Source organism: Cicer arietinum, chromosome 8 (genome assembly GCF_000331145.2).
Source record: "Cicer arietinum cultivar CDC Frontier isolate Library 1 chromosome 8, Cicar.CDCFrontier_v2.0, whole genome shotgun sequence".
NCBI classification, from domain to species: Eukaryota; Viridiplantae; Streptophyta; class Magnoliopsida; order Fabales; family Fabaceae; genus Cicer; species Cicer arietinum.
Window position 1 is genome coordinate 8,946,244 of NC_021167.2, and position 13,304 is coordinate 8,959,547.

Genomic DNA, 13,304 nt, shown 5'->3' on the forward strand with positions numbered 1-13,304 from the left:
ATTTGATAATTTAGATTTTGTAAAAAAAATTATGACTCATTGTCATTGATTTTTAAATGTAAAGCTTCGTATGAAGTTTTGTGTTTTTTGGTTGAATGAGAAATTCTAGTTAATAATGTAATATGTGAAATTATGAGGATGCATATGTAAGGGGTGAAAGTTATAAAGAACAAAAAATTAAAAAGTTAATTATTTAAATCGATTGGCTCATCGATAAAATAAACAATTTTGAATATGACTTGTTATATTGGTTCAAATTTAACCGATGTAATAAATCAATTTTGAATTTGACTTGTTATATTGGTTCAAATTTAATCGATCTAATAGATTAATTTTGAATTTGACTTGTTATATTGGTTCAAATTTAACCGATCTAATAAATCATTTTTGAATGTGACTTGTTACATCTATTATTTTAACTGATTTAATAATTAACTATTTATTACAACATTTGATGTTAAATCGGATAAGAAACCGATTTAACAAGTACATAGGAACCGATCTAACAAAGTTTAATTGCACTAGTGATTATGACATGATTTAGGCCTATTATTTTTATATATTTGATTCTTTGAAATAGACTATATATATTAACTTAAATGTATAAAACTATTATGAAAAATTAATGACAATGACAACTTAGGAAGCTTATATACTCCAAAGTTAGATATAAATAATCAACATATACTTGCTAATATTTATATAAGATGTATCATAATTATTATTTTTATTTAAAAGATAATAATTTATTCAATAATTTTAAAATCTTTTACGAATATTTACAAATATGTATCATATAAAAATCAAATAAATAAAAAAGATGAAACAAATTTTTTAGGCTAAAGTGGAGATATCTATTATCAACTTCAAGATATTGTTGGATCTCTTGAATTAAAAAAAAATTCGCTCAATGAACAAACTTAAAAACCATTTTTTTAAGCTTAATTCTAGTTTTGATTTCTCTATTTTTACTAATTCACGAAATCAGTTCTCATATTTTTAATATCGACAATTTCGATTTCTCTATCAGATTTTTAAACTATAAAATAACGATTTAACATATTTTAAATGATGTGTCACATAATTTCATGATATAGAACTATCTAAATATATTCATTATTCATATTCATTAATTAAAGGCTTAATTGCAGTTTTGGTCCTCCTATTTTATGTGAATCATGAAAGTAGTCCCCCATTTTATTTCTCCTCAGTTTTGGTCCCTCAAACAGAATTTTGGTCCAAAATTTGATGAAATTTCATTTATTTTTTTTGCGTTTATTTAAGTCACACCATGTCTCAAGATCTCGTGGTTCAACAACTGTACCTAAAATCTATGATCATAAATAATGTAGTGCGGCTTTAAAATAACACTTCATCAAATTTTGGAGACCAAAACTGGGAAGAAATAAAATGGGAAGACTACTTTCGTGATTCAGCTAAAATAAGAGAACCAAAACTGCAGTTAAACCTTAATTAAATTACAAATATGAAGGATAAAAATTGAAGTTGAACATTAAAAGATAAAAGATAATGAAAAAACAAATTATTTTAAAACTTTTTTAATCTCAATTAAGATTTTTTTTCGGAAAAAAAATTAAATCATTTTGTTTTGGAAAAATTTGAGATAATAATCAAAACTTTTTTTCTTGAAAAATTTTTACATCTATTTTTTTTTTAAATAAAAAAAATTTCTTGAAAAGTACCGAAAATATTTTCTCAAAAGAATTTTGAAATTTTTTTATCGAAATTTTTTTTTACATCTAATTTAATCAAAAAAAAATCAAAAAATTTTATCTCAAAAAAAAAAAAATTTGTCAAAAGAATTTCAATTTTTTTTTTCTAAAGAACTAGTTCGAAATCAATTTTAACTAAAAATTAGTTTCTAACCGATTGAGAAGTGCACTAAACTTAATTCAAAAGTAATTTTCAACAACCGAACAAAATCATTAATGTGATGCAATTTAGTTCGGTTTTTGCACTATGAACATCCCTACAATACCACTAATTCGATATATATACAAATGAGATTGAGATTCTCATTAGAGTCCATTGATTTGAAAATACTCTAATGATATAATATGCATTTTCATTGATCCGGCGTACATAACAAAATTCAGATTTTCTTTAAGAGCTCACTTGTTTAAATTATTCTCTAATGATATAATATTTAACAATGGAATATTAAATTTTTACTACAAATTTATCGTAATAAGATATTATAATTATAAATAATTTTATATATACATTTCCACTGATTCTACATATATAAACAAGGGTGAAATTCTCATTAGAACCCTTGAGTACGTAAATACTCTAATTATATAATATTTAGAGTGGGAAACAAAATTTTCAATGCAAAATTATCAAAGATAAGAGATTATACAATTTACTATTAATAGAGTTTCACAAACTCAACCATATATTTTGCACATGATGGAGTATAGTAGAATTATTATGACAACTAGTTACATGATGACAACATAAAGCTCAATATATTCATAATTTATCAATGGCCGATTTTATCAAGATTTGTGTTTCTTAGTTAACCACATTTTTTACATATAGAATTTAGGAGATTATAAGAATTTTTTAAGTTAATAATTCATAATACATAATCTCCTATTATAGTAAAAATTTTCAAAAGAATTTTACAAACAAAGTAACCTTTACATTAAAGAGTTTGATGATGATATAAAAAATTTCTCATCGTATAAGTAAAATCAAATCCCTACTGTTTCAAAGAAAATAGTTATATACAAATTTTAATAATTCCCAAAATTAAATGCTACAAATATTGGAGTCACACACATTTGAGAATTAGATCATGTGCAATAAAAGAATATGAGATTTACACTTTCACTATTATTGAGGATTTAAGAGAAAATGATCATAAACTTTCATAATTATCAAAGAACGACAATAAAATAGCGATGTAAAAATATATAAAGTATATATTCCAAAGTTGCCATTTGTAATTATTTAAAATAATAGTATACAGTAAATAAATTATATAGAAATTTTGAGATCACAATGTTTATTGAGAGTAATAAAATATAATGAAAGTGTTTAAGAATTTATTTGAAAAAAGACTATAATATCCTCATTATAAGTATCATGAACATATAAAATATCTATTAAATAATCAAATAAGATATACATTTGAACAATTGATTATATTTGTTTCTCAATTTTTAGTTAATTTGACATGTAAGATTATTTCACTTGATAGAGATGGATAGTTGATTTGTCGGTCTAAAATTTTTTAAAATAAAATATTCAACTATCTTTTCTATCACACAATGATCATGTCAAACTGATAGAATATGCCACTACTTACATAATACTAAGAATTGTAATCTATTTAAAATAAAATAAAAATAATTTTATATATATAATATGCATTAAAATAGAAAAATATAAATCATTAGAATAAAATTGATTTGCATAAAATATATAAATTTCAACACACCTTTTAAAAAAAATCTTATCGATTGTAATCTCAACTAAGATAATTTAAAGGATAATAAATAAGAAATATAACTATATAATGTACATGTATTATGTCACAAAAGAAATTATAATACCCGTAGAATACTTGAATCGTTATTGACATGATTTGACAACATAGGGTATGATTGTTATTAGTATAATATTGATAATTTAATTTATACAAAGTTTGTAAAATTGTACTCAAGATAGGCGAAATACAATCATACAAATTAAAAATGATTGTGCATAAAGGAATATGATAAATTAATATCATTCATAAAAAAGAATATTTAATTTATTAATTAGTTTTAAATAATTGACGTGTAAGATTCTCTCACTTGATAGAGAATGATATTTAAGTTGTCAATTATAGAGTTTTTTTTTTTATAAATAAAATAATTAAATAATGTATCAATTATCTTCTCCATCACACAATAATCATTCTAGTAATGTTACACCAATAGTGTATGTTCGTCACTTACATAATATGTAAGGAGATTTGCAATCCATTATAAAAAAGTTTAAAATAAAATAAAGGGGAAAGACCTGCAATGTCGGTCATGAAACATATTAACACCTCATCGAGCCAGTGAGACTACCTTGAAAAGTGATTGCATTTGAAAGCATAAATAATACATTTAAGGTAGTATTACATTTGCATTTTGATATGTAAGATTGATTATATGAAATAGAGATTGAGTCTAGTAATGATATCTCTAATTGTGTTCTATGGTGTATGTGTGAATACTTGATGTTGTGATACCATATTTAATGATTAAGGATGCTTGGGGTGAATAATTGATACCACAATTGCCATGATAACTGATTTAGTGTAATTAAATGATGATGAGATAATATGTGGTTAATGTTATGTTGTTAATGTGAAAGGTTATGAGTGATATGATAGTTGAGTAAGAGAATTCTTCAAAGGAATAATAATGATACATGAATAATTAGATTTAATGTCATATTAAGATTAATAAATAATTGAGAATATATTATGGTGTTAATACGATGTTGATGTTTGTGTGTATTTGTACTTATGTGTATTATTTCATTACTATGAATTTAATGATTTATCTTATATTGTTTATGTATGTTGATGTGAAAACGCAATTATGTCATATGTTATATGTGAAATTTAAAATTTAAGGTCAATGTGGAAGTCTTTGCTGAAAAATTTTCACTCTAACAAGTGATACTGAGTTTGAGAAAATTAGTAATATGATTTTATATATTTAAAATATTTAATGTAATATATTTTGAAGTCATCCAATCTATTTAATTAAGAAAAATGAAGAGTGTATATGATGTAAATGTGATATTTTATATCTTTGTAAACTAAGTTTTTGAAATTTTTTTAATGTCTTCCAACAACTGAGAACTTAATTAATTGTTTTTGAATAAATTTATGATAAATATTTATTTGGGCTTCAGAGTCTTATACTGCATAATCATTTATATCCATCGAGCAAGTCGTTCCTCCAGCACAACCTATAGTATCCTTATTTAAAGCATCCACACCTATACATATTATCAACATGATAAAAAAAAATTCATAAAAGAAATAGAAAATTACCAATAAAAAATAGAAAAAAAAATAGACTAAGAGAAAGAAATAGAGAAAATCGATCAAATAAGAAATAGAATACTTTAAAATAATTATAAAAAATAAAAAATAAAAAATAAAAATAAAAGATTGAACGAAGAGTTAGAGCAAATGATTGTAGATGTAAAGAGTTTGAATCAAGCAATTGATTTCTTCTATAAATTGTACTGATTTTCCAAACAATTAATTCTATCATGTAATTCACTTTTTTACATCAAAATAAATTTCATTAAAAAATCAAATCAATTGAAATATAGGAGGAAGTACAAGGAGGACAATCCTTAATCCAATTTGAGTCTAAAGAAACTAAGTGATTCGTTTTAACACATTAAGAGAATCATCTTAAAAAACATGTCTAAATCTAATGTTGAGAGTAAACTTGGATGACTTATTTTAAACTCAAAACTTTCGCAATATCACAATCTAGAAGTGCCTCAAAACACTAAGTGGATGCAGTTATCCCTAAGCCATTAACATCTCAAATAATTTGCTTCAACATCTCATTTATTATTTACCGATCCAACTTCATCCACATTAACTTAATAGAAAAGTATAATAAAGGAAGAGCAAGAGGACGAAGAAATAGAAACCTAGGTCTAAGAAATTTATAACACGGGTGTTCAAAATATTCTTCTGGTCCTTCATAACACCCGAGACTTTACATGTGGATTCAATTAGAGAAGTATTGTTTCCTTCAAAACTAGTTTTTTTGCTAACATACCAAATATCATAACATAAGGATAAAACAAAACATGTTTATTCATCTAAGATATGATTGACCATAATTTCAAGCCAATGAATAAAAGAAGATTAGTAGCCTTCGAAGTGGACATCCAAAGGAGATTAGAACCATACTTGTTTTGATCAAATGTACGTAATACTTAAAAAAGATTATCAATATCTTCCTTAGTCGAATCACATCTAGGACAAAAAGGCTCTAAAACCATACTTTTTCTAGAGAAGTTTTTTGTTTTTTTGTTGGGATGATATCTTTCAAATCTACCAAGCCACATGGAATTCAACATACCTTAGACCAAACTTCTTATTGCGCTTGTTTGTGAGAATACTCGTGTAATGCAATTATAACATAAAAGACATATTTTTTGTGGGACCTTCCAAAACATAGTGTTCATTTAGTTAGAATTAGAGAGATATCTAAATGATATGAAAAAAATTTAAAAATAACAAAATTGAAATAATCGATATAATATTTCAAGTTCCAACATCATCTAAATACTTGTGAGATTTCTAAGGTACAGGATTAGAAGAACAAACCTTGTAACTATTTTGAAAAGATGGCTAATTAATCGTTTCAAATATTTATAAAATATCTGGTTCTCATTCTCTATATGCACAATCTGTTATAAGACTTATCCAAATACAACTAAGTAAATAGCCTAATGAAGCCTTTTACAAATTGTTACGGAGAAAAAAACGAGATTTCAAACATTTTAAAAGCAAACAATCAGAATTTAAGAAGATATGCCATGCCATGCCATCCTTGATAATTGACATTATATTATAATGTACTAATAGTTTTTCATTTAGAAAAATAATATTATTTTTTTAGCCGAAGATAGACGTTGTTTGAATTTGGTTTTTGAATTTTATAGTATAGATGTTGTTTGATTTTTTTATAGAAAGAAATAACAATAATTATTAAGAAAAATAAAATATTAATTGGTACGTTACTTTTTACTAACGGTATGATACATTTTTAAAATTAATTGATTATTATGACATATTTTAAAATTTCCACTTTCAAATTATATAAGGTATGGAAGGTAGAATGCTATTGAAGTTTGTCCAACGAGATTTTGCTAATCAACTTTATATCAAAATGTATCTAATTTTGAGTTTCAAACAACAAAGCAATTTATTCTTGAATAAATATCATAATTTTTTTTTATCTCCTGTAGAAAACACAACTCTTAGAATGCAACAACTCGACATAATTTGTCTAGGAATTTTGGAATAATAACTAGCATTTGATTCCACAAAAGAATTAATGGTAGATGATATCACATTTTATATTCCATTCTTAGAAGAAATAGGTGGCAAATTGATTATGCTCCAACCAGTATCAGTGTCCATAATGGGAAGCAGATGTTGGACATTCTGTTTTAGATAAAGGAATACACAAGTGGCATAATCACCTTTTTTCTTCTTCTAAATTTAGCTACTTTTCACTCCATCACATCCATATTTTGGTGCACCAAGATTTTCTTGAATAAAAATCTTGAGTGATTTTCAATCTATGAGATATTTTCTTTTCTAAAGGATACTACTATATATACTCACTCTTAATTAAAATAGGGGTTCAGAGTTTATTTTCAATCTCATAAGAATAGGGAAGAGGAAGAGTGAACATAGGTTCAGATTATTTTTAACTTCAGTCTATTTTTCCTTTTACTTTTTTATTTTATTTTTCTGTTTTTAAAAATAGAAGAATAAAAGAAGAAGACTTTAATTAATAAAAAGTTCATTTAAAACTACTATTTAAAAGGGTGAATTTTAAGGTAGACGATTCTCATAGGTGGTCTATTGAGAAATTCTAGCGACGATTAACAATACTTTTTAGAAGTTTAATTTAATAGTTTTTTCCGTCTTTACACCTAATATATATAGTGATTTTATTGAGATGGATTTGACGATTTAAATTTTTAAAGACACATTTATATTTCTTTATTTTTATCAAAATGATCTCGATCGAGTCATTGGCTCAATCGTTAAAATCAAGAGAACCGTACTAAGGAGTGTTGTAGATCTCTCTTAGAATTTTCGACGACTTTTAAACACTAGTCTAGTAGACCACTTATGAGATTGAGCAATATATCATATATGAAACAAATTTTTATTGATTATAAATTTTAAAATAATTATCTACATAAGATAAATCTCACTAATAAAAACTTCAAAATAACCATAGTACATAAGACAAGTTGTCCCTTATGAAACTTAATTATGATACATGAGACAAATTATTACTAATAAAAAATTTAAAATAATTATTATACACAAAACAATATTTTTTTATAAAATTAAACTATCATACATGAATAAGTTTTCTATATTGATATACAAGTTGCCATTGTACAAATCAGTCAAACATTTGCCCTTATATATATTTTATTTATAAATGAATATTGAAATGTATACATACAGTTTGGTTTAATTTAAAATAATAATAATAATATTAATAAATTAGATTTAATACAAAGAGTTTTCACAAAATAATATAAAAAAACATTCAATAAAATTTGATGCTAATATCTCCTATTAACATTAATGAATACTTATTTATCCAAAACAAATATTATTGTTACAAATAATAATTCTAATGGTTTGGTCTGATGATAAAAAGATAGATATTTAATTCGATAGATTATAGATTCAATCTCACTAATTATATCATTAAAAAAAATAAATATAAATTTATTTATAAGTGTTTAATAAGACATAAAATCTTTTCTATTTTAAAATGAAGGATCATCCTCTCCTCTTAAATTTATGTCATAAAAAAGAACAATAATTACATTTAATTCAATTAACTAAGCTTTACCCTTCCCTTAGTTCAAATTTACGACTATAATTTAAGTATCAATCTAGAATAAAAAGGATAAAGATCAATTTATAATGAAAAGGAAAAAGTATTATTCTATTCTTCCTTATTATGGCAACTATTTGCAGAAACTTTTCGTGCAATATTATCTTTTTCGAGATTATGTTTTGATCTCCATTATTTATTTTATGTCTTGAATAAGAGAAAATAAATTTAATAATAAAGACAGAAAAACAAATAGTGAAGTTTAAAACATGACTCTCGACACGAGATAATTATTCCTTTTTTTTATGCTATATACTACTAAATATTAAAATCAAAATTATTTATCTCTATTATACTTCTAAAATACATGTCTTTCTTTATTAAAAAAAAATGTCTTTCTATAACCTTTTATTTCTGTCAGTTACTACATTTAGTTTAGCAAGTTTTCTTTGTTCACACTTATGTTTTGGATCACAGCTGTAAATGAAGTTCAATATGGTTAGTACTAGAACTAAGTTTGAAAGCAGACATGACCTATTCACGTGAAATGTAAATTAAAATTTGATAAATGGCTATAATGCTATCTATATATATATATATATGGTGAAAAGAGTAAAGTTAGCAAGAAAGTGGAGATTTGGTTTGTCAAAGTTACATTACATTATTATTTAGTTGAAAACTGGGGGAGGGGATATGTGGTAGAGGCCGCGTCGTGAGTTGTGACACTCGTGACGTTGATCACTCAAATTAATTATAAATGTATGTTCTCATTTTCATTATATAATTATTAAGATTAAGACTCTTTGATTTACAAAAGAGAAATGCGAAGTAGGATAAATTTTTACGCTATTAGACCATTTTGTTGTCTTAAAAATATTTGATATATAAAAGAGATGTTAATTTTATCTATTTATTTATTTTATTTGTTTTAGTAAACAAAAAAAATCTATTATTTATGTTGTTGTAGTTGTAGAGCTCTACTATTCGTCGTCGATTAAGTTGTAAATTTATACAAATATATTAAAGAAAGAGGTAATAAATAAAATTTGGTTTATATTGTATTATAATTAAAAATTAGTTGAAATTTAGATTGGAAATTTTATTTTATAAGTATAATAGTTATTTTTGTAATTTTTTTATAAATTATTCTCTCTAGTTTTGTTGTAATAGACATCCGAATTATAATTTAATCTACAAAAATTTGTATATTTGGTTCATCTTAAAGATTTTGAAAACCCTGTTTTAATCTTAAAAATTGAATCTAATAAAAAAAATATAATTTTAATAATTAAAAAAGTTAGTAAAATAAATTTTAGTCTATATACACCTATTAATTTATATTATGATGATGTAGACGTATCATAATATGTCATTTAATTAGGGTAATTAGGTTAGTCTATATGTTTTTTAACATAAATATTTTTTTATATAAAATTTAACTAAATTTATAAATTCAATCAAATTCATCTATAAAAGTTTTTTCAATTATATGAGATCACAATTCTACATTTCACTTTGAAAACACATTATAAGAGTAATTTTAGAATTTAGGTAAAAAAAATCCAAATATAAATTTTGTATCACCTTACACTTAAAGTCTGATCCTAGTTTGGTCAACAAAATATATAAAATAGATCAATTGTTATTGACAAAAGTTATAAGTATTTTATAAGTAAAATAAGGGTAGTAATATTTTTTGTAAAAATTATTATAACAAATAAAATATCTCATATAAAATAAAATAAAAATTATAGTATTATTTAAAAAATTATTAAAAAATCTGGGGTAGACGATGGTTAACGAAACTCTGCCACTGGCCGACCGTTACCATCTACCGTCTCCGTTATATAATTAATAATAAAAAGTTACATATTTTTTAAATTAAAAAAGGTTTTTAAATAATTAAGAAACAATACTTTTAAATATTAAAAAAAAGTTTTTTTAAAATTTATTAAATTATATTTTAAAATTACTTTTTTTTTAAGACAATCACTGTTTTAAAAATAATATAAAAACATTTTCTTAAATCATTTTAAAAATATATAACTTTTTGTTAAAAGTTTCTATTATAATAAATAAAGTTATATTTACAAATAATAAAAAATATTATTATTGCATGTATATATCTTATTAAAATAATTAAAAATATTATTAGCGGGATCAAATTGATATCCATCTATTAAAATATAATAATTGATAGATTAAATTGTATTTTATGTTAGGTGAATTAATTGAATTAACGAATTTTTTGTGAATCTTAATGGATTAATAAATTGTTTCATTTCATTAATTATTATACAAATCCAAACCTACCATTTTATCATCTTTAATAGATACTAATCATCATAAATAAAATAACGAAAAATTTAGAGAGATTCAAAGACAAAATAGTCGAAAATAGAGACAAATATATATTAAACCTTAAAATAGTATATTCAGAGATATTCAAATTAATTACTTATTTAATAACATTATATATTTCTTTAAGAAAGTTAATAAGTCCTACCAAATTTTAAAAAATGTTAAACTCAACCCTAGAAATAAACTCATGAGAGACACGTAACATGCCAAATCTAAACATTAAATTTCTTTTATCATATTAGATTTTGGATCTTGCAAAACCTTATACATCCCACCTCTAACTTTTTGTCGTATATTTTAGAAACCAAACGGGGTACAATTCAAGTTTTTTTGCCAATCCATTATTTTTGAACAAATGAAACGCCCCCTTATGTTGTTTTCAGCATGGCAATAATTTGTTCCATTTAGGGGAGGTTATATTTACATAATTTATTTTTTGATAAAAGACAAAGGAGGTTATGTATATTTTTTTATAATTTGTAAATAAAATAAGTTTATTTTTAATATTTAATATATAAATCAAATAAATATTAAATAATATTTAAATTTTAATAAATTTAATTACTAAAAATAATATTTAAAATAAAATAAATAAAATTTTATGTATTTCATTTAAATCTTTTAAATTTTAATTTTAAGTATTTTAATATATAAATAAAATAAGATAAATTAACTTTTAATATTTTAATATATAAATAAATTTAATAACAACAATAATGACATAAAAAATATTTTATCTAACTTACAAATGTCATCTAAATATTATGTAATTAATGAGAATGTAATGTTATTGAAAATGGCGAAGACCAAAAAAATCTCAAGAACTAGTTAATAGACGACAAAAAACCAATTTTAAAATTGAGGAGACTAAAAGTTCATTTTGTGCAAAATAGAAAGATCAAAAGTGTATTTAAAACCAAATATTAATAATTAAATAATATTACAATTTAAACTTTTGTAGTTTTGGTTCCTCTATTTTTAACAATTTATGAAATCAGTTCATCTATTTTAAAAGTCGACGATTTTGGACATTTTCTCAAATTTTTGAACTAAAAAAATGACACTTTGACGTCTTTTAAATAATGTGAGATGCAATTTCATGAAGTTGAAAGTTAAATTTTTAAGATGTTTTATTCGGATTTTATGGATGTTAATCATTTTACGTCATATTATCATATAACACGTTATTTAAAACGTGTCACATTGCTATTTTTTAATTAAAAAATTAGAGTGAGAGACTAAAATTATCAACTTTTAGAATAAAGAGACCAATTTCGTGATTCAGTAAATATAAAAGAATTAAAATTGCTATTAAATCTATAATTTATAATTTAATATGTGTTTTGTTAAATAATTCAAAAGAGGTTATATTCACATACTGTATGTCGTGTTTTCTTGGAACAATAAATAACTTTCAATTGTTTGCTAAATATAATACATTCACTTCATAAATTAAAAATAATATTAATAAATTAAGATTATTATAGTTTAATTAGTATTTTGTTAACTTAAGCGTCACTTTTATACTTTGAAATTAAAAACACTTATTTTCTTAAGCCCAAATATACTTTGGTAACTTAATTTAGTTTTTGGTTACCTTAAACATTACTTTTATACTTAAATCTAATTGTTAAAATAAGTATTTTGTTTATTTATTTATTACTATATCTATAAGAAATATTGGGCCCAACTTTTCTTATTTATTTATGTATAAGAAAAAATTATTTATGTTACTGGAGCTTCTTATAAAACATGTTTGGCCCAACTTCTTCTTTTAAGTAGAAGATAATGAAATAACACTGGGCCAAACATAACCAGCTGAGTATTTTTTAGGCAAAAATTAATAAACACAGTCGAGGACGCATATATTGGTAGTTTGGTACTGAATATACTTAGCAAAAATAACTTGGTGTTTAACATCAAAATATTTATTTAGACAAAAATTAACATAGAACTAGCTTAAGAATCACAACTATCAGTAGTAGCCAAATGCTATTTAGAAAATAAACTATTGAGACTAAAATAAAAACAGTACAATTAAATTTAATGATTAAGAAAGTTAAAAATATGTTAATGATATCCATAAATTTTTAAAAAATAAGAGATAAACAAATTACAAATTTTAATCCTAATAACTAAACTCTAATCAACACATCTCGATTATTGATGAAATGCATGTGACATGTGAAATCGTTATCTCATGATTACTATTTATCTAATGTCAGTGACAGATTTTGCACAAAATATTGGGGGAGATATAAATATTAACTAAAATATTATAATTGAAATTCATAAAAG